The 24047-nt window shown below is 30.0% G+C and overlaps 1 long non-coding RNA gene across 1 annotated transcript; it reads left to right on the top strand.

Annotated features, from left to right (window-relative positions):
* Nucleotides 1-16827: 16827 nt before the first annotated feature.
* On the top strand, nt 16828-19530 carry LOC107848025. The gene is made up of 2 exons (XR_001667760.2): nt 16828-16986; nt 18134-19530. It is a non-coding gene; the product is annotated as an uncharacterized LOC107848025 (long non-coding RNA).
* Nucleotides 19531-24047: the final 4517 nt, after the last annotated feature.

The following is a 24047-nucleotide window of genomic DNA, read 5'->3' as shown; positions in this document are numbered from 1 at the left end:
TGGATTATTTATCCCGCCATTTACATCACAGTGATGGTATAAGTTATTCTATATACATGTTGAGATAACTAATTCCGAGATAACATTTTTCTAACCAAATGACCCCTTCAAGTTAAAGGACATGTAAAATAGTATGCCTAATTGTTCAATTTTATGATAGTTTAAATGTCTACTTGTGCACAACTAAAGTTGGAAGATATAAATATCAACTGAGAGCAAGTTAAAGAACATGTTTATGTTTATGTATCACTCCATTTATTTTGTTTTACTTGGCTCTATACTAAAAATAATTGTTTGAATTTAGTTGTTCAATTTACTAAATTAAGACAATTTTGTTGCATTTTAACCTTTCTATCCTTAGTACTCCCTCTGTCCATCTTTACTTGTCCACTATTGACTTAATACACACTATAAGAAACAGTAAATAATCAAGGTAGTTTTACTGACCCTTTAAATATAATAAATTTAATGCTTTAAAAATAAATTGAATAATGAATAGTACTAATATCTAGGATAAAATGGGTATAAATAGATAAATTATCAATTAATTTTTCAAATAGAACAAGTATTGTTGGTAGGGACGGAGTTAGTGTATATTATGTAAGTAAAATATTTTATTTCAAAAAAATTTAGTTATAAGTTATAGTGTAGTGTATTTTAGAAACTGATTTTTTACTTGGATCAAAATAAAAAATTGTGGTGGCCTTTAGTTCCGAGTGGAACTTTTATGTCCAAGTGTCTTAACAAGAACAAATATAGAAAACTTATCATTAGCAATCTGATGCAGTAACCAACTTTCTATTTTCTCTTACCTTTAATTTCCTACTCCCTCAATTTTCTCCTCCTTTCACCCTTCTCTATATTATAATTTATTAAAGAGTTCTATTATTTATATTATTTTTAATTTAACTTGTTGGTATTTGTATTAATAATTTTGTTGATTCTTGTATCCTCTGGTTAATTAGGAAAGATTTATTTAATTTTGAATATCCTCTAATTAATCAGAAAAATACTTGTTTAATCTTGAAAAAATATTTCACACTGCTGAAATAGTTTCTTAGGACAATGCCTAACACGACTCAAGTATAATTAAGATAATATCATAGTAATATTTAAATAATATTTAATATCATTAACTTGCTAATAAATAATTATATTATTGTTATAATTATTATATTAATTATAATATTATTATTGAAGTAGAACTATTATTATAGATTTATTATTGATAGATTATTATTTTGCTAAAAATTTAATAATATTGGTATTGATATTTTACCACCGTTCCCCAACAATCTAAGAAACTATGGCAAATAATTCTACTCCTGGTACTTCTACTACCGATGAAACTCCTAATACTCCTATTCCGGTTGTTCAACCATATCTAAGCCATTTCTTGATGTTTCAAATATTGAAAATTTGCTAATGAAAACTTTAAAAGGTGGCAAAAACGATTTTTTTTATTACTTGATTCCCATGGTGTTGCATATGCTTTGTCACAAACATAACGTAATGCAGATGTTGATAGCCAAATTTTGGAATCATGGTAATACGCCAATAAGGTATGTCGTCATACTATTTTACAAATAATTTCTAATGAACTATTTGATGTATATTGCAGCTGCAAAGAAGCAAAAGTCATCTGGGAAGCTTTAGTTAAGAAATTCACGGCTAAAGATATAACCAAACAAAAGTTTATGGTTGAAAAATTTTACAATTAGTAAATGAGTGATGTGAAAGAAATGAAAATTCAAATAAATAAATAACAAAAATTTCTAGAAGATTTGAAGGAAGAGGAAATCACTCTACTAGAAAAAAATTTTGCTGGGTGTTGATTGAGAAATTGCCTGAATCATGAAATGACTATAAAAATAACTTGAAACATAAGAAGACAAATTTTACTATTGAGAAGATAATAACTATAACGACCCGAGACTCCCCCATAGTCGTTACACAGTGCTTACGACCTCGAAGGACCATAAGCTAACCCATGAATGATATCTGCTGTGAGCACTGAACAATAATACTAAAATTAATGCGACAAAATAGGTTGAAATGCCATAAGGTTTAAAACATCTGAAATACTGATAAACTATAACATCTGTAAAACTGAATACTGTCTGAAAATCTAGTCTGAAAAGCCTCTAACTAAATCTATCTGAAAGTGGAGTTGATGGGACAATTCTCCAACTAACTCCATCTATTAAAATACTGCTAAGTTGAAGTATTGAAATAAAAGTATATCCTCGATAGTGAGGACTCACTGCTAAATCTGCTACTGCTGGCTAAATCTGGCTAAACACGGTCAGAACCTGAGCGTCCGAACCTATGATATGAAACATCATAGCGCAGAAAAATATGTGTCAGTACGTGGGAATGTATTGGTATGCTAGACGAGGTAAGATTGAATACAAGTGTTCATATGCATGAACAATAACTGACTAAATGATATAGAGTAACTGAATATAAGAGTACTTATATACTATAACTGAGCTTTTCTGAAGCTAAGTACTGAGTTCTGCTAACTGTATAACTAATATCTGAAATTACTGATAATGATTGACTGTGTCTGACAGTCTTGATTCTGTAAAAATGAGCTGAGTTCTAAACTGAAGATTGAAACTGAAACTGTGGGAGGTAATCATCTAACCGACATACCCCTCTCCGAGCTGATTGGAGGTCCAACCTGTAACCCCAGTTGGAAGGGTGCTAATATTGTGCCATGAGTACTAACACTAGCTGTGAGTTAACCCTAACTAGCAGGAAGACATTTTGTCAACCCTCACTAACAGGAAAACTCATGAGAGATGTGTCAACCCTTATCTAGCAGGTAGTCATCTCAACCTATGCTGGCTACGTAGTTTTATAACTCAGGGATTGCTACTAAGGGTCAAACCTTACACTAATAGGAATACCCCCATCCCTGGGTTCGCTCAGTGCTGAATCCTACTCCCAACTAGAAGACACTAAACTAATTAGACTGAACTGGACTGGATTGATACAGAGTTTACTGAGTATTCCTAAGTTCTATAACTGACTGAGAGTACTACTGATTGTGACATGACTGATACTATTCTGTAACTGACATTGGCTCTAGGTAAATAACTAAATTGTCGGGTATTAAATACCCCCAGGACTCGATAACATGAAAAGTAAAGCAAAGCATCATCTTGAATAACATAATAAATGTTCACTTAGTCATAATTCATTCATAGAGACATTCCATAAAACACTTGAAATGCATTCACTTGTACATATACTAGCATGTCATGATTGTATCATTTATTTCACATGGACATTCTATCAAATACTTGGGGAGCACAACTTAATGCACATAATCACAGATAACATATAAACATGGCAACTATAATGCCCAAACTTGCAATTTCATGGATTCAACATACACTTTATATAATTTTCCCCTAAATACTATTCTATTTTCATGAATCTTATCACAATCATGGATTGAAAATCAAATCAACATCATAGATGCATTAATCACTTTATAAATTCAAGAGTTTATCAAGATAATCACATATTTGTTATACATGCTATTTAATTTCATGAAACTTGCACTTAAGTCATGGATCTTAACCCAACTAATATCAAGAATATGAATTCAATCTAATTCAAACATAAAAATCATAAATACTCAATCTTTGTACTTTAAAAAAAGATTCTTGGACTTCATGGGCGAAAGGTACCCATGAATCAACATCTAACATACCTTAATCTGTGAGTTTTTTGGAGTTCTTGAAGAGATTCTGGATTTCTTGAACTAGGGTTTTTGCCTCTTGAGAGAGAAATACCTTTTGATTTGGGGGAAAAGTGAATAATAAAGGGTTTTACATATTTTTAGGGTTTAAATATCACATCTGGGCAGAATAAAATCATGAAAAAAGACTGTTTTAACCCTGGACGCAACTTTAATTTTTCGTAAAATTTTCCCGATCTGGACCCCTGGCGCGATGCAGCGTTGTCGCGCTGTGTCACTGAAAATGACGACTGGGAAATTGCATGGTGGCGCGACGTAGTACAATCGCGTTGCCACTTTGGTTGCAAACTGGAAGTGCACCGCGACGCAGTGTAATCGCATTTGTACACCGAAAATTGATAATTATGAACTGGGTCTATGGAGCAATGCGCCAATATCGTGGAGCAACACTGAAAACTAACAATTGCTATTTTAACACACTCCATGATGCGCTACGAGCCTGAATAATGGTGTTTAACGATTGAAACTTAAAATCGCCATAACTTCTTACCCGGTTATCGAATTTAGGTAATTTTATATCGATGGAAAACTTATTCAATTTTCCATGCAACAAAAGTGAAAATCTTGAAAATTCCACATGTATAAAAGTACATTCATCTTTAAAGAAAGTCTTTGACATTTTTGGGATGAATTTAAGCTAGGTAAAAGTACCGAGTGTTACAATAACCCATATTCTAATTGAAGATACCAACAGAAAGGAGTCATTTAAAGCTAAGCAGGTTGCACTCAAAGAAAATTTCGTACAAGATTAAAGCAACATCAACAGAAGGTATGGTAATAAGTCTCAAGGTTACAAGCCTAATAATCCCAATTTTAAAAAGAGAAAAGACACTTGTTTTACTTGTGGAAAACCAAGTCATTATGTCGCTCAATGTAGGCACAGAATGAGAAATAACAAAGAAATGAGAAATCCTCTTAAAGCTAATTTAGCTGAAGGAGATGAAATAATTGCAGCTGTTATTTCTCAAGTGAATATGGTGGTAGAGGTATGGACTGCGTACATCTTACCCACCCAGACCCCACTAGGTGGGAATACACTGGGTTTGTTGTTGTTTTTGTTGTTGTATTTCTCAAGTGAATATGGTGGCACGTATAAAAGAATGGGCAGTAGACTCTAGGGCTACTCGACACATTTGTGCAAATCGATAAGCATTTGCCTCTTATACATCAATAGGAGATGACAGTGAAGTGGTCTACCTTGGAGACTCAAGAACAGCTAAAGTCTTAGGCAAGGGTAAAGTGCTCATAATACTCACTTCAGAAAAAACTTTAGCCCTCATGGATGTACTACATGTTCCTACAATGCGAGCAAACCTGATTTCTGTGGTTTTGCTGAATAAAGCCGGAATGAAAGTGTCTTTTGAATCTGATAAGATTATTTTGAAAAAAAATAATGTATTTGCGGGAAAAGGCTATTGTAACCACAGACGTTATGTACTTAATATTATCAATGATAATGCATCAGCTTCTGCTTATATGATTGAGTATATTTCTTTATGACATGCTAGATTAGGACATATTAATATTAAATATATAATGAATAAGCAATCACTTAGTTTAATATCTGATTTAGATTCAAGTAATTTCGATAAATGTGGAATATGTGTTGAAGCTAAAATTACTAAAAAGTCATGTTTTTCAGTTAATAGAGAAACTGAATTATTATCTTTGATTCACACTGATTTTGGTGATTTAAAACAAACTATGATTAGAGGTGGTAAAAGATATTACATGACTTTTATTGATGATTTCTCTAGAATTACTAAGTTGTATTTGCTTAGAAATAAAGATGATGCTTTTGTGTCTTATAAATCTGAAGTAGAAAATCAACTTAGTAGAAAAATCAAGAGAATTAGATTTGATAGAGGTGGAGAATATGTATCTTTAAATGTTTTTTGTAAAAAAGAAAGTATTATTCATGAAGTAACTCCGCCTTATTCTCCTGAGTCTAATGGTGTAGCTGAAAGAAAAAATAAGACATTGAAAGAAATGATGAACTCTATGTCAATTAGCTCTAATGCACTTGATAATTTGTGGGGTGAAGCTATCTTATCTGCATATCAGTTACAAAATAGAATTCCTCATAAAAAACTGGAAAAATTCCTTATGAATTGTGGAAATGTTATAAATCGAATTTAAAAGTGTGGGGTTGCCTTACTAAAGTTCTTCTTCCTGAATCTAAAAAGAGGAAAACAAGTTCTAAAACTGCTGATTAAATGTTTATTAGATATGCTGAACATAGTGTTGCATATAGATTTCTTATTTTGAAAAGTGATGTACTTGATAGTAATACTATAATTGAGACAAAGAATGTAAAATTCTTTGAACATATTTTTCCACTATGTGAGAAAATGACTCATTCACCTGTTGAAAGAGAAAATGAATCTACTTCTAATATTAAGGAACTGAGAAGGAGTAAAAAACCTAGAAAAGAATATTTTTCTTATGAAAATCATTTTCAAACTTTTCTTGTCAATAATGAACCATCAAATTATTTTAAAGTTGTATCTTCTTCTGATTCTAATTTTGAAAAAAAAGCAATAAAAATTAAACTTGATTCAATTATGAAAAATAATACGTGAGTTTTAACTAATCTACCTCCCGGTGCAAAATCGATTGGTTGTAAATGGATTTAAAAAAAAAATCTTAATCCAGATGGATCTATAGATAAATATAAAGTTCGCTTAGTAGCTAAAGATTTTTCTCAAAAGCAAAATATTAATTATTTTGATACATTTGTACCAGTAACAAGAATTTCTTCTATTCGAATGTTAATTATTTTGGCATCAATTCATAAGCTTTTTACCCATCAAATGAATATAAAAATGGCTTTCTTAAATGGCAATTTAGAAGAAGAAATTTATATGATTCAACCTGAAGGATGTGTAATTTCTGGATAAGAAAATAAAGTTTGTAAATTAATTAAATCTCTTTATGGCCTTAAACAAGCTCCTAAACAGTGGCATGAGAAATTTGATCAAGTCTTAATAAAAGACGATTTTTCTTCTATTGAGGTGGATAAATGTGTTTATACAAAAGTGATAGACAATGATTATGGAATAATTTGCTTATATGTTGATGACATGCTTATATTTGGTACATGTTTAAATATTATGGAACGTACCAAATTATTTGTCTACTAACTTTGATATGAAAAATCCTAGTGAAGTGAATATGATATTGGAAATTAAAGTTATAAAGAGTGAAAATGGTATAGTGTTGTCACAAGAGCATTATGTGGGAAAACTTCTTAAGAAGTTTGAATGTTGGGAGGTAACTCATGTAGCCACTCCTTATGATGCTAATTCTAAATTAAAAAGGAATAATGGTGACCCAATTGCTCAGTCTAAGTATGCACAGATCATTGAAAGTGTGATGCATTTAATGAATTTTACCAGGCCTGATATAGCCTATATTATGAGTAGACTGAGTAGATATACTCACAATCTCAATAATGAGAATTGGTCTACATTAATACGACTGATGAAATATTTGAGAGGAACCATGAATTATGACATTTTGTATAGTGAATTTCTTTCTACTTTAGAAGGGTATTGTGATGCAAATTGGATTTCTGATTTAGAAGAGACAAAATCCACTAGTAGTTATATGTTCACCCTTGGTTGGGATGCAGTATCACGGAGATCAGCTAAGCAAACGATCATTGCTAGATCAACTATGAAATTAAAGTTTGTGACTCTAGAGTTAGCTGGTACTGAGGCTGAATGACTAAGAAATTTCTTAGCAAATATTCCTTTAAAAGGATGATCTGGTACCTCATGTGTATATACACTGTGATTGTCAAATCGCAATTGTTATTGCGAAGAATAAATCTTATAATTGTAAGAGTAGACATATGAAATTGAGGCATGATGTTATCAAGAAATAGCTGAGAGATGAAATAATTTTCATTAATTATGTGAAGTCAGAACTGAATTTGGCCGATTCACTGACTAAATCTGTAGAAAGAAAATTAATTCTTCAAACCTCAAAAGAGATGGGGTTAAGGCCAATATAATTGTCAATAGAGATGGTAAACCAACCTATTTGATTGGAGATCACAAGAAATAGGTTCATATGAGTAATAACAAGCCAATATTGACATTGCGCACTTATTGAGAGTGTTTAAACTGCTACTAAAATTGAGGGATGAGTTACTAACTCTTAATGAATTCATAGTCCTTATGAATGGTGTATTTAAAGCAGTGTACACTTGATGAATTCACCTATATGAGAAGTGGAATGGGGTCGTTCCTATGAGACTTTTGGCCTTAGTCTCTAAAGCTCTATGAATACTAGAAACGCACATGACCTATTGGTGCAAAACTGCGTTGAATATCAAAATTACGATCAAAATGTGATTGATAAAGTCTCTGGCTTACAACAAGAGTTATTCGGTTCATAGAAATATTATATTTCACCAATGATTCTGTAAGTTAAATTTTATTAATCTAAGTTTGGTTCATAGTCCAGAAGACACCAAACCTACTATATTTTGGCCATTCAAATCCAACAAGTTATAACTCTTTTTCCTATAAATGCTTTTGAAATAATGTGGGGATTGTAAGTAAAATATTTTATTTCAAAAGAATCTAGTTAGTGTACTTAAGAAGTTATAGTGTAGTGTATTTTAGAAGCTGATTTTTTACTTGGAGAAAAAGAAAATTGTGGTTGCCTTTAGTTCCAAGTGACACTTTTGTGTCCAAGTGTCTTGCTCCATATAGCCTATAAATAGGCATTTTTACTTCAGCAAATGCAACAAGAACAAATATATAAAACTTACCATTAGCAATCTTATGCAACAACCAACTTTCTATTTTTTCTTTGCTTTAGTTTTCTACTCCCTCAAATTTCTCCTCCTTTCACCTTTTTTAATATTATTATATAATTTATTAACAGATTCTATTATTTATATTATTTTTAGTTTAATTTGTTTGTATTTATATTAATAATTTTGTTGATTCATGTATTCTCTGGTTATTAGGGAAGATTTATTTAATTCTGAATATCCTCTAATTAATCAAGGAAGTGTTTGTTTAATCCTGGAGAAATATTTCACACTGTTGAAATAGTTTCTTAGAACAGTGCCTAGCACGACTCAAGTATAATTAAGATAATATCACAATAATATTTATTTAATATTCAAAATCATTAACTTGCTAAAAAGTAATTATATTACTGTTATAATTATTATATTGATTATAATATTATTATACATTTATTATTGTTATATTATTATTTTACTAATAATTTAATAATATTTTATTAATATTTTATTATTATTTTCTAACATGTTATGGGAGTTTGAACGAACCCAGTAGTTTTTGTATACAAAATATATATAGTAATATACACAGTGTCAACGTGCGAACCCACGTACATAGAGCACAATTGGTTTAGTGGAGCTGGATGAGCATGCAAAACCTCGTCTTTCTCGAGATCTGGGTTCAAAACCAGCTTTTAACATTAATTTTTTTGTTTTTTTGCTAATGTGCTAAGTGCTCTCGTTTTAAAAGCTAAAAGAAAATAGAAAATACAATATATTGCATCATTGAACATGATTCACTCAAAAGAAAAGCTTAAAACTTTAAACATGCATGTTATTTTTTAAAAACTTCAATGAGGAAACAAATATAAAATTAATAAGTTAAAAAAAAGAAGTAAAAGATAGATTTACTGCTCTAAAATAAAAAAGATCTTGGCTATTGATTTCTTCACAAAACCTCAAAAGATCACTTGCAAAGTAGAATTGGTTATGACCTATTTGAGTAATTATTTACTTTGTTGTATAGAGGATGACATATTTGAAAGTAGGTCTACTGATGCGATCATTGATGTTTTCAAAACATGACAAGTAATCGAATTCAATTATTTATAATGATGATATTTATATTGACAATTATTATATATTAGTTTGAGGTCATTATCCCGTCTTGATATTTAGAATCCTTAAATTTCAAATTCTGACTTCGCCTCTGGTTGTTGGACATTTATTTTTATTACTATGGACAAGTAAAGATAGATAGATGAAGTATTACATAGTAAAAATTAAATTTAAAATTTAATTATTATTAATAAGACTATTCAATTGTACGTGTTTTGCACGTGTGTCACGTTAATTGATAATAAAGCTATGAAATAGAAAATAAAATAGTAGAAATTATACTGCATAAACATAATATAAAATTACTTCCGTATAAATCAATTGCAAAGCCTTTGACTTTATGAACATTTTCGTATCGTGTATATAAATGAATATTTTTTTATTGGTTAACTCAAAAATCGAACCGCTAAGGACTCAATCGATAAGAAATATCTTATTAATTTAGTTATCAACTTAGCATGTTTAGAAATCTAAAACAATAAATCGAATCGATAATATATAAAATCGAACTACAAGCTGAGCACCCCTAACTGTTATCATAAAAGTCTTTGTATTCATAATTCAAAATAGAAAAAAGTTCAAGACAAATTTGTATGCAGTTTAAATAGAAAATAAAAAATGAAAAAATAACAACTTTACAATCAATTGAAACTGAATGTGCTCCTTTCTTTTTAACTCAATATATATCCTCTTACCTTTAAAAAATTGCATAAAACGATAAAATGTCTTTGAAAGGAGTAAAACTTGTGGCAATAAAAAAGAGAATCACCATTCTCATAATATAAACCTTAATTTTTAGGCAAGATAAACATTTAATTTTTACAGGCTTGTCTTGTCCAATTTTTTTATCAGAAATTTTCAACTGAAAGAGAAACACAATAAATTATTAAAAGGGAATAAGTCATTCTCAATTATTGATTGCGTATAATTCATATACAACCTTTAAATTTATCACTGATGATAATGAATGAAAGAAAACGACTTAGTTAAAATAAGAAGAAAAGTATAGTAAAAGAAGTGACCCTTTTTTTTTTGCGTTAAAGTTTGATCAAAATATTATTTAAATAGAATCATAGAAATTCTTTATCTCTATATATAATGTAAATTTCTAATTGATTTGGAAGCCAAAACCTTTTCCTTAAAGAAAGAAACTATCTAAATACGGTAGATTAATTTTAATTCATAAATTATTTATCAATATTAAAATAATATGGATTCTAAATATAAACTCAGAGATTTTTATCTTCTTCTTATTAAAACTTTTTTTCAAGACGTGTATGATGGTTTTTTTGGTTCAACTTTGCATGTTTTCTTTCATTTAAATAAAGTGACCTTCTCGGCATTTTTATTAAAAACAAAAAACACATATATATATGATTCTTAAAAATTTGGAAAAGTCCCAATCGCATTACAATATCAATTTTATCAACTTAAGAATTTTATATTTTTAGGATTAGTTTGCATTTATCTTATATTTTTCTCTTGTAATATATTTAAAACTTTTTAATATTTAAAATAAATTATCTTCTTATCGTATAATTTAGGATTCCTTAATTTTTTAAATATCTAACACTAAAAAAGAATGTTTCATATATTAGAAACACAGATGCATTCTGCATGTGTGTGTGTTAATGCATAGATGAATTTAGAAAATTATATAAATAACATTAAACTATATTTAAATAATAAGTTTTTTGAATGAAGTATTGGCCTATAATGCCTAAAAGAATTTGAGATGTGACATAAATTATTGAAAAAGAATAATATTAAGTCAATATTAAAAAAATAATTTAATATATTATCAGCTTTTGAATTGATGCAAAAATAAAAAATAATTAAAATTAATTATATTTAAAAGGAATAATTATGATTAGTCATGTTTACAGGTATTTACTACTTATATTTTAAAAGATATTAATTACCAAAAATATATATTTACTTTTCGTAAACAATGAATATAAAGATTTAGGACATTTAAGCCCTAGAGATTAGTGTCATAATTGAATATTTAATTTTAAATGCTAGGAATGTGTTCTACGCGTACATTTCGAGTCAATCAATAAGGCTATATACAGAAAAATAAAATTATTAGGAAGTGCCAATTAACTTTAAAATAAATAAATTCGCCGAAAGGCTCTAACTTTGGCTAATATTCAAAAGAAAAAACGAAAAATAGATAGTAGAAAGGATGTATGTCCTACTTTTGAACTACTATTTTGAATGGAAAAACATGCTTGCAAGTTACAAAGCATCATCTATTAGAGAAAGATATTTAAATTGATAATAAAAACTAAAATTACCTTTGAAAAGACTGTTTGATCATGTTTTGTATGTGTGATAACCATTAATGCCTATATAAAAAAAAAGACAATCATTATTAATAAATATAAACATAACAATATGCTAAATCCCACGATTTATTCACAATTAAAATATTTACATATAAGAAAAAATTTAAAAGAAAATTCATATAACAAAGAAGGCTAGAAAACCTCTATGAATCCAATGAGAAAACTTTAATTAATCATCAATCAAAATAAAAATAAAATAAGAAAAATAAGAAGAAAATGTAGAAGTAGAAGAATTATACATATTTTTCTAGTAAAATTTGATCAAATAACAACATAAATAGAATTATAGATATTTCTTATATAAGATAAAATTTTAATTAATTTAAAAGTATTAAATATTATGATTCTTTATTTGAATAAAATATAATTTTTTTCATGAATATGATTTTTTAAAAAAAATATTTTAGTTCCTAAACTTTTTTCCCTAAAACCTGTGTAGGAATCTTTTCATTGTCATGTGTTTTTCTTTACTCCTAGTTTAACCGCACGTGTCTCACACATGTAATTTTTGTATTTAAATTTAGAAGATTTTATCTATTGCAAAGATTTTTAATGAAGTGCAAAAAGTTCAAATCACTTCTCAAAGATACTTCATATTTAATAATGTAAACATAGCATATATTGTATTGTGAGCACATATATATTTTACCATAAAAATTTCAAGTGGTTAATGGATCGTCACTTTTGCGTTTGTCATGTAGTGCCACTTTTTTTCTTGCAGCTAGAGGCTAAGAGAGACTTATCGATTTGAACCATGTTTATAGTATGATTATTTTTATTTATTTTTTCAATATTCAAATTCTTTTATTTATTTTTGAAGTTAAATTTTTATTTTTTTATATTTAAAATCTTTATTTATTTTTAAAGGTGAATCTTTTTTTAGAAATCTTTAATTACTTACTTAACTTTTTAAAATTTGGTACTTCTTATGTTTTTCTTATTTTAACGCTTTTATATTTATTTCTAGATTTTGCAAATCTTCTTAAACTAATGAAAAATGTATTAATTGTCATTAATTTTGATGACTTTTAATAAGAAATGGTTTTACTATAAATATTTAATTAATTTTCAATTCTTAAATATTAGAAAAATAGTAAAAAGACGATTTTGTCTAAAGCAGAGACTTTTAATGAAGGACAAAAAGTTCAAACTATATTTCTAAAGCCTTTCACACTTTTAATATAGATATAGATATAGATATAGATATAGATATAGATATAGATAAATTTAGTTTTTAATTTTTTTTCCCATTCAGTTTTTTTTTTCTAAAAAGTTGTGTAGGATTTCTATCAAAAATTTCACACATGAAATCTTTTATTGCCATGCGTTTTTTCTTAATTATAATTTTGGTTCTAAATTTTTTTCCCTTTTCCATGGATAGTTTTTTTCCTAAAAAGTTATGTAGGATTCCTAATAAAAAATGCAAAAATTACACATTATATTTAATTCCTGGTATGAGATTCTTCCTTTTTTTTTTTTTCTCTGCATTCTAAATTTTTAAATAATAGTTTAATAATAATTATTGAAAAAATAAAAAGATAATTTTATCTTTTGTGGAGTATTTTATTGAAGGGCAAAATGTTCGAATTATTTTAACGAACTTTGCACTTTTAATATATTGTAGACGTAGTTATAGACATAGATTAATTCCTTAAAGTCCAAATATATAGTCAGACCCCTCAACTTGACACGAACTTTCACTTTGACACCTAAAATGGACAACGTTCATTTTAAGCACTCGAATGAGCTACAAACTGTGTCATTCTTACATTTTTTTGCATCAGATTTGGTGCATGAATACACTTGCTCCAATGTGGATGAAACGGTCAATTAATTTATGCCAACTAAATTAAATCGCCACATCATTATGTACACCTACCATTATTATTATTATTATTTTTAAAAAAGACCAAAATCATCATCTTCCCCACCCAACTCATCTTTTTTAACCTCCATGAATGGAGGTTAAATTTTTCATTCTTTTTATGAGTTTTTTAAATCGAGTCATTTGCAACCATGACGTTGCCGGAATCTCGTTGGTGTCGGTGAAATCTCTTTTTTCTTGAGCTTTTTGAATATCTAAGCCTTAATTTTTTAGAAAATTAGAAAATTAATTAATAAAAAAACATGGGCACTGTTGGGGGTTTGCAGCAATGAAAGTGAATTTTATTTTAATAATATTTTTTAAGAGTTAATTATCACATTGATACAATATATTATTTTTTATGTTTGAATTAACTCAAGTTGATTAATTTTTTTCTGTAGATATATTTTTAGATAAATTTTTATTTTCTTCACTTTTTAGATTATATTGTAGAAATGATATGAAAAAAACAGTCAAATAAATAATTCTAAGAGATAGAGGAGGTTTTGGAGTAACATTAAAGGTGTTTGAGCTTGAAAAAATGGTAGAAGATAGTGGATGAAAAAATGGGGAAGAAAATGATAAAATTAAATAAAAAATGAGCTAAAATAACATTGTCACGCGCCTATAAGTAGGGCTAGGCATATTTCGATTTAAACCAAAAAAATTAAAAAATCAAACCGAAATTTTAATTTCGGTTAGATTTTTTAATTTTTCGGATCGATTTTGATTTTTAGTTTTTGAAATTTGGTTAAACGGTTTGGTTTTCGATTTTTTTAAAAAATAATTCGGATAAACTGATTAACCGAAATTCTATAAATAATTAATAATATATATTTTATTATATATATATATATATAATATTTAATATATAATAATATAATATAAATATATAATAGCAACCTTAATAACTAATAAGTAATAGCACACCACATACAACTAACAACATACATTAGTTCAATAGTCGAATACTCGATCGAACCATAGATCGTCAGTGAGATCATCGTCTGTACAACAACACCAGAGCCGGCCACCAGACGACCATTATGGGCTGCAGCCTGCAGTGCCGACTGTGGTCTTTCCGGCAGCGACCACTCTTTCGAGTTCCGACTGTTTATGCAAACTTATGCATAATGAAGTTATATATTATGTTAAACTTATGGTTATGTCATTTAGTTTCATCTATGTTGAGTTATTTATATCTGAAAATGAAAAATAGGTTTGAATTATTTTTAAAAAAAATCATTAATTTTAAATATCCATTCATAACAAAGAGAGGTTCACTACTTTAATCTTCAAAACCGAAATAAAAATCAGAAATAACCGAATCGAATTTATAGAAATCGAACCAAATTGAATTTGTTTCGGTTTGGTTATGGTTATCATTTTTGTCAATCCAAAAATAAAAAAATTGAATCAATATTAAACTATCAAACCGAACAAACCGAATACCCAACCCTACCTACAAGCGAGTGTTCTACACTCACATCATGTCAGCGAAAGGTGCCAAAGTGACACAATTTATGAGTACTTTATATGCTTAGAATTAACAAAATTCACTTTAAGGGATCGTTTGGTAGAGTGTATTGGAATGTCAATGCATGCATTAGTTTAATGTGTATTAGTAGTACCTTGTTTGATATATCTTTTTACTCTATGTATAACTAATGCACTCTATTGTGTATTGAGGTATGTATTACTAATACCTCAAAATCCATGGCATTAGTAATGCAATGGATCTAATGCATGTATTAACATGCTTAAAGACCCTATTACCCCTAAAAAAAAATTGAATAATGCAGAATATAGTGTATTAGTAATGCTTGTATTAGTAATACTTGTTTTAGTTATGCTTGTATTTTTCTTATGCAGTGTTTGGTTTGATGTATAAGAAATATCTTATATAATTTCTATAAAAGAAATGTTTGTTTACAAAAATACTCTTCTTTAATTTTGTACATTTTTTTGCAACAAATTTCTTTTGCCATCTCAAACATAATTAGTATTGTTGAACTAGTATATAGAGGTTTAGGATTAATTGCAAGGCCTTCGTCTTTGTGCAGAAATGTTACACTGACGGATTAACATAGCCGAAACAAAAATAAAACACTTTACATAAAATTAAGAAATAGTCTCAATTTTCTTTTAATCATTTTAAAGACCCTCGAAGTAAAGTAAAAATATGTTATAGTTATTTAAATCAACTATTCATTATTGTAAATTAAATGATGGAAAAAAAATTGTGAAATATTTTGAAAAGATTTATTATTACAAATTAAAATAGCTGGAAAAGAATGGTGAAATATTTTGAAAGAAAAATTGAAGGGTATTAAGGTCATTTAATAAGCTAATGCATATGTTTAAAGTCTTTATATTACTAATATATAGAAAATGAAGTGTATTACTAATACATACTTCAAAATATAATAAGGTGTATGACTATATTCATAAGCAAAAAGACGTACCAAATAAGGTACTAATAATACACATTAATTAATGCATGCGTTATATTTTATAATACACTCTATCAAACAACCCTAAGTGCTAGAGTGAGAGAGTGTCAAGTTGAGAGGCCTAAGTTAAAATACACCCTTAAGTTAAAATCTTATTAAGAGATAGGGCAAAATTCAGAAATAGCATACTTATCCCCTTAATTATGAGTTTCATAACAACACTTTCATAATTACATAATATAACAAGTTGTATTTTATATTTTTGCAAACTGTTGCTACAAAAATATAAATATATATGATTTTTACTGCTCTTATAATCGATATATATCTTGTATTTTTGCAAACTGTTGCTATAAAAATACAAATACATATAAATACATATGTTACAAAATGTAATTTGATAAAAATATTATTATTTTTTCTAATTTAATATTTAAATATGTTACTTTATGTATTTTTTTCTATGAGATATAGCAGGTCAACAAGGCCAAGTTAAACAAAATAGGGGAATATATCAAAAAGAAAAAAAAAAAGAACGCCAAGGGTTGAGGGGCATAAAAGGATGGGGAGAGAGCATCAATTTCAACCGAAAAAAAGGCCACAAAAGGGTAGAAAACAATCACAATCGCCGCCCCCATCTTGAAATCGAACAACGTCAGGTATGAAATTTCCAGCTCTTCTCCGCTTTACTAACTTTATCTTTACAAAATTTTGTAGTATGCTGTAACTTGAGATTTGAAATTCCAAATTGGGGGAAATAGTTTAAATCCTCAATATATTGTGACCTATTAGTACTACATTGTTATATGGTGAGGAATGATGATACAGTTTGAGTGTAATTGAAATAGTTGTACTGAGCCTAGTGGTAGATCTAGGATTTTCACTTTGAAGTGTTGAATAACAAAAATGTAGTACCTAGTTTTGTTGCTCGGACTCTTAAAAAATGTCAGATCTTTCAAAAGTAGTGCATTTTTTGTGGATCCGATACTGGTGCAATAGTATTTTTGGAGAGTCCTAGCAACTTAGGTTCCTAGGATTTGAACTTGGAACTTTAAGGTAAATTTTGAACTCTAAATTACCTAGCCAACCTCTTATCTTGTGTTCAGGGAAGTACTAGTAAAATTACTTTCTATATGTAGTGTAATTTTTGCCTAGGGGATTCAGGTGAATACTCTCTCGAACTCCTAGATCTGACCCTGATTGAGCCTTTAAATAATCTTAACAACTGATTTTTGTTTCTGTGCTTTGAAATCTGAGAGGATGAGCTACATGTGATTCAGTGCATATATGTTTGTATCACTTTCATGAGGAGGTACACTCTAAGGTGGGGGTGGTTTAGCGCGTCTTGGATGCTCTTCCCGTATTGCCTCCTGCTTCCTCCTCGTCTCTTTCTTTGCAGCCTGCGTGGGAGTGGTCCGGATTGATAACCCAAATCCTTCGTAGACTGAACTCTCTTTTATTAGTGTGTTTTCTTATGTTAATTCTTTCATTGTGTGAATTTTTCTTTACTGAAGTCCTGAATCATTAGTTTAGAGTAGGTTGCACTGATAGTAGGGATTGTTGGGTGTGACAGAAATATTCGTCACAAATTTGGATGATCTATTACACTCTATTTCTATGAAAGATACTAAATTATACTATATCTAAGACTAAATATATATATATATATATTATTTCAGAAATATTTGTAACACACTAGTGTTTTGGAACAAAAGAATTATAAGAACTTGCTCAGCATGCAATTAGTTGAATCTTGGTCTTCTTTAATCTCCCAACAACATCTTTTCATGTCGATCCTTCCTTCAGGAACTTCAACACATCAATCGAAGCAAATCAAGATCCTTACAACAACAACAACAACAACAACAAACCCAGTGTATTCCCACATAGTGAGGTCTGGGGAGGGTAAGATGTACGCAGTCCATACCTCTACCTCTAAAGATCCTTACAGTTGGAGTTAAATTTAAAGAACTGGGCAAATAGATAGGTTCGAGCCTGGACAAACAAACAAGTTTTTCTGAAACAAACTAAAACGTCTTGCTGAAGATGAGAGTGCTTCACACATTAAAACTTTAGAAACATTGGGTTATATTGTACCATGCAAGTAATTTTTTAGTTTATTATTTTTCAATATTTCTCTCTAATTTTTTTCCACCAGTAAATGCTTAAATCTGAAATTGAATGATTGTAGAACATGGATTGAAGGGATTGATATCAACAAAATATGATGTTTATAGTTATCTATCATGTTGATAGAAATGTTTACAAGGACAAAGCCTAATGATGAAATATTTGATGAAGATCTTACCTTGAAGCAGTGGGTGAGCAATTCACTCCCACATGCAGTAATGAAAGTTGTCGATGCCAACTTAATAACACCACATGATGATCACTTAATGAAAAAGTTAGATTGTGTAGTATCCATCTTGTGGCGTTCTTAAGTTGGCATCTACAACTTCCATTACTGCACAACCCACTGCTTCAAGGTAAGTTCTCCATTACACATTTCATCATTAGCCATTGTCCTGGTAAATATTTCTATCAACATGATCCCATAACTATAGACATCACACTTTGTTGACACCAATCCCTCCCTTCCATATTATACAATCATTCAATTTCAAAGTTACACATTTACGGATGGGAAAGAGAAATGTTCAAAAATAGTTAATTAAGAGATTACTTACCCGGTGCAATATAAGCCAATGTTCCTAAAGTTTTAGTGTGAAACATTCTCATCTTGAAATGCAAAAGTCGCTTAGGTGGGCAAACATGTCCTAGTCCAACAAGACGTTACTAGGCTTCAAATCACGGGCAACAAGCAGCCATAATGGAGATATTCCAAAGCAAATTGTTATTCCAAAGCGAAGCGGCCATAGTGGAAGTTCCTCCTTTCAAGTCTTTCTACTCTACAACCATAGTTAAAGATGGTGGCTTTTCTTTTTTGGTTGGTATTTCACGATTGTGATTGTGGCTTTGAAATCCCAAATTGGGGGAATAATCCAACTCTTTTTAGTTTTGAATCTATCAGGTAAACTTGTAGCCTGCATTGCTCAATTGACTAAATGAGTCCCTTTGCTGTGTCAATGATCTTTACTGTAATTCTAAATTAATATGGTTGTGAGCTATTTGTATTACATTGTTATATGGTGAGGAATCATGATACAGTTTGAGTGTAATTGAAATAGTTTTACTGAGATAAATCCAGCTCCTAATCACCTAGTCCTCTAACTCTATCCAGATGAATTGACATTTCTTCTCCGGATAGAAGTTTAGAGGATTAGGTAAATTCTTTCTTTGTGCAGTTTCGTTAAGACTGCTTGGTTTGTGATTCTGACTTTTGGTATAATAAAGTATTTATTTACCAAAAAAGAAATAGTTGTACTGAGCCTTTAGAGAATCTTAACTGAATTCTTCTGTGCTTTGAAATCTGAGAGGAGTTACCTTTAGGTAGTGGTGTTCATGGGTCGGTTATTCGTCAAAATCATAACTAAACCAACTTAGTCGGTTTTTAAAATTTTAAAACTAAACCAAACAACACAAAAAAATAACTGTCGGTTTGGTTCTTGTCGGTTTAATTCATGTTGGTTCGGTTTTTTTCAGTTTATAACTTTAGTTAATGATAAAGTTGAAATTTTTTCTTAACCTTGAAACTAAGATGTCAATTTAGTGTTATACTTAGGGAAAGCCACGAACAACACTATATGTATGCTTCTAGAAAAGTATTTAGAAATTATATATAAGAGAATGATATGATAAACCACACAAAAGGTAAACACATAAATATTTTGCTCAATATGGACCAAAAAGAAAGTTCAAAACTAGTGATTATCTATAGTCTAATGAAACTCACCTATAAAATCTCATAGACAACAAGATAATTCTCACAATTAGTATCATTTGCCAAAGTGCGAAAATCATATAGAATCTCATAACATAGCATTAACTAGATGGAGACATATGACTAAAAGTGCTACGATTAAAGTTAAATTCATGATTAAAATTTAAAATGTTTAAAAAATATTTATATTTTATTTATGAATAATATATAAATAATTTATATATGCATGTGTGTATATATATATATAATTTTTTTCGGTTCCGTTTGGTTATTTTGTTGGTTATTTTAGAGTAAAACCAAAATCAAACCATATAAGTATCGGGTTTAAAAATTTAAAACTAAACCAAATCAAACCTAACCAAATGTTGATTTTTTTAATCGGTTTGGTTTGATTCGCAGTTTGGTTTGATTTTTAACCAAACCATGAGGACACCTACCTGTAGGTGATTTTGTGCATATATTTTTGTGATACTTTCTTGAGAAAGTACACTCTTAAGATGAGGGGTGGTTTGGTGCATTTTCTTGTGTGAATTCTCTCCGTGTGAGGTGAAAAGGAAGGGGTTTGGTGATGGTGGGGAGGAGATGATGCTGACTTGTTTTCCTACTTTGATTCGGAAAGTCATTCTTTATTTTCAAGGAGTTTTATTTTTATAGATGATATATCCCAAAAATTTGGCCAACCGAATAGGAAAAATAGGAATACATTTTCCTCCACGTCGAACACAACCTGGGTGATGTCACTTTCCTGGAAAAAAATTATGCACCAAAACTTTCCCAAATAATACCACATCTTAACTATCCGATTTTTTCGAGTTTCATACCTTAACTATTAGTTGCTTCCTTTTTCTACATGAACTATCATTATACATGTAGTAAAACACACCTTAATTATCAAATAATCTTGTTTCGTATTTGAACTATCACCATCATTCAAGAAAGAGCAGAGAATCAATTGATAGTTGATGTCTGTTTTAATATATAGATGATGATAGTTTCATGTAGGAAAAGACAATAACTCATAGTGCACGAGAAAGTGACAATTCAAGTATGTTTTTGACACCATTATCTCATAATTATTCATGAAATCCTTGAAGAACATGCCCCCTTTATAGTAATAGAGGCGTACGTCAAAATTTGAAGCAAGCTTAATTGGGATTTCAATTTTTTCAAGTTACTGAGTTCTAATAGATATTTGATAAATTTATAAGATAAATACAAAGTTTAGACAAACTATTAACCCTCAAGTTCTATGCTAGCTCTGCCCCTGTGTCCCAATTTTTCTGATACCCGTTGTTGGACATGCTTAACAGTTACTTCCTATATGCTCAATGTTCTTGCGAGAATGACCACTTCTCATTTTCATAACTGCTTCAAGAAGTCCCAAAGGACCTACGCTGCACGACAAAACAATTTTCTGACCAAAATATTTCCTCTCTATAATTATCAAATTCTAACATCCTTCTACTTTCATGCTCCACTCGATGGAGCCACCGTGCAAGTAAGGAGGGTAATATCAACCTAACGGAGGGGAAGACGACATCTATGAATTGAATTGTTAAAAATAGACTTATGCGAACTTGTTAACAGCTCAAACAACATCAAATGATTAGCCTAGTCCGCCATGGAAGGGAGTTGATAATAGCTAGGCATTCAAATCACAATGAGATGCCGACAATCATATTCAAATCGAATGCCGTGGCGGAGGAAAACCATTACCTCAAGCTGTCTCGATGCTCAGAAGGAATAGATGAAGGTACTTGTCATATCTTTTCTTCCCAAGTTGATGTGACCAAGACCACGAACAAGAACAAAATATGCGAAAACAAAAGATAAAAGATAGAAGATAGAAGAAGAGATACAAGAGAAGGAACAACTGGCAACAAAAGGATATATTAAATCCTAGAACCTCCGATTACGATTAAGATGAACAGATTGACGCAAGAAAAGGAAATCAAACACAACCTAAAAGTATATTAAACCTAAAGTCCTTGTTCGATTTATCCGAATCAAGCATCAAATCTCTTACGAGGATCTCAAGGATGATTGAATCTCCTTGCAACCCACATTTCTAAGCAAAGTTTCAACAAAAGCTTCACCAAACATTCTCAATGCTCTCAATGAGACACACTTCATCAATAGTCCAAACCGAGGAATGAAAGACGTAATCTAGCTATTGGTAGTCTATGCTAACTATTACATAAAAGGTCGAAAAGTGGCACTATAATGAGATTACAAATGTAGCCAAAAATGGCAAGCTGCCGATGGCGAGGTCCTAACGATGGACGAGATAGGCGACGTCCGTCACTTCAACCGTCGCCTCAAGACAGAATGTTCGAGCTTGTCACTACAATGATGGTAGACACGACTGTCCGTCACTTCACCGACGGTTCGTCACCTAAGCCGTGGGGCTAGGCAGAATTGTTATTGGCCCTCTTTCTTGCCTTGTTGGACCTCTCAAGCTCCAAGCTCTCATCCAAACTTGGTTATCAATATTCCTAGCACCCACCAAGTTTCCAAAGTCGCGAATTGATGACAAGTCCACCAACTCCTTAGTTTGACCTCATATTTATATCTTTGATAAAACTTGATTTACATTAGGTCTGAAATGCGTAAAGCATGAGTTAGAAAGGACAAATAGAGTTAAACTCCATCGCATGATAATGAACATGAAAGAGGGGAAATATTTCCTAAAACGTATTGTAGCCTCTCCCTTATAAGTGTGGCATGTTTCATACTAATGAAAAGATTTCACTAAATGTAGCTTTTCAGACATCCTAGAACTTTTGAACCTATTGCTTTGATACTAAGTTTATTATGATTCGAGTCTATACCCTAGATGAGGGACGATACTTAGAACCATAAGGGATCCAAACAAGAGGCGGATCCAGAATTCGGAGTCTTCGGGTGCCAAGTAGACTCATCGGTCCAATTTCATATAAAGTAAATATGAACGCATTCGACTTGTTTACTTTTTTCGATTTTGAACCCTCTTCAATTTTGACGCTTTTTTTATATTCTAAAAGAAAAAGAAAAAAAATCTTTCAAAGTTATAAAGGGTTGTGGGCATTAAGAAAGTGGCGGAGTGATGAGGCTGCAACAAGTGACTGACGAAGAAATTTGCTGCGATAGATGACTTACAAAGAAATTCAGTGAAGTGGAGGAGGAAAAAAGAAGCAAGAAGTGCTGGACATGTTTTACTTTTTGTGAGTTTATAAGAGATAAAGAGAACAAAAATACTCCATGCACTAATTAATTATTTGAATTAATAATAAATAAGAGTAAAGAAGGAACATAAACTGTACATTAATGATCTAAGAGTAAAGAAGGAACATAAACTAATTAATTATTTGAATAAATAATAAATAAGAGTAAAGAAGGAACATAAACTGTTCATTAATGATCTAAGAGTAAAGAAGGAACATAGACGCTGGACATGTTTTACTTTTTGTCAGAGTTTATAAGAGATAAAGAGAATAAAAATACTCCATGCACTAATTAATTATTTGAATTAGTAATAAATAAGAGTAAAGAAGGAACATAAACTTTACATTAATGATCTAAGAGTAAAGAAGGAACATAAACTAATTAATTATTTGAATAAATAATAAATAAGAGTAAAGAAGGAACATAAACATAAACTAATTAATTATTTGAATAAATAATAAATAAGAGTAAAGAAGGAACATAAACTGTACAAACTTTACAAAAATTAAGCTGCCGAGGGGTTTCAAACCTGCGCCCCTTTGGGCAACAGTAAAGGTCATTTGCCATTGGCACCGTGGAGGACTTTTAGTATTTGGGTGGCAAGTATATTATTTATATATAATTTATATATAGACCTACCTATATATAGAGTTTCCGTCAAAGTTTACAGGTGGC

The sequence above is a fragment of the Capsicum annuum genome, chromosome 1 (assembly GCF_002878395.1).
Source record: "Capsicum annuum cultivar UCD-10X-F1 chromosome 1, UCD10Xv1.1, whole genome shotgun sequence".
NCBI lineage: Eukaryota > Viridiplantae > Streptophyta > Magnoliopsida > Solanales > Solanaceae > Capsicum > Capsicum annuum.
This window is presented reverse-complemented; position numbering and strand designations above follow the sequence as displayed.